We start from the raw sequence: 229 nt of genomic DNA on the forward strand, positions 1-229 counted from the left end.
CGTTATCCTGATCGCCCACCAAGAGCCCGGGACTTGTACGCTTGCCCTATAGCTGCACAGGTGAACAGAGTGAAGAGCCCGCAACCTGCTCGATCCCATGATCTCTGGTGTAGCTTCCATGGAACAACCACCCACAACATCTCAGAGTGCCGAGCAGCTTCTAATGCGGCTTCCGCCCGGAACAGACCCCATACTCTCAGAGACCTCATCTGTTACCGTTGCCGGAGAT

This window comes from Penaeus monodon, chromosome 15 (assembly GCF_015228065.2).
Source record: "Penaeus monodon isolate SGIC_2016 chromosome 15, NSTDA_Pmon_1, whole genome shotgun sequence".
NCBI classification, from domain to species: domain Eukaryota; kingdom Metazoa; phylum Arthropoda; class Malacostraca; order Decapoda; family Penaeidae; genus Penaeus; species Penaeus monodon.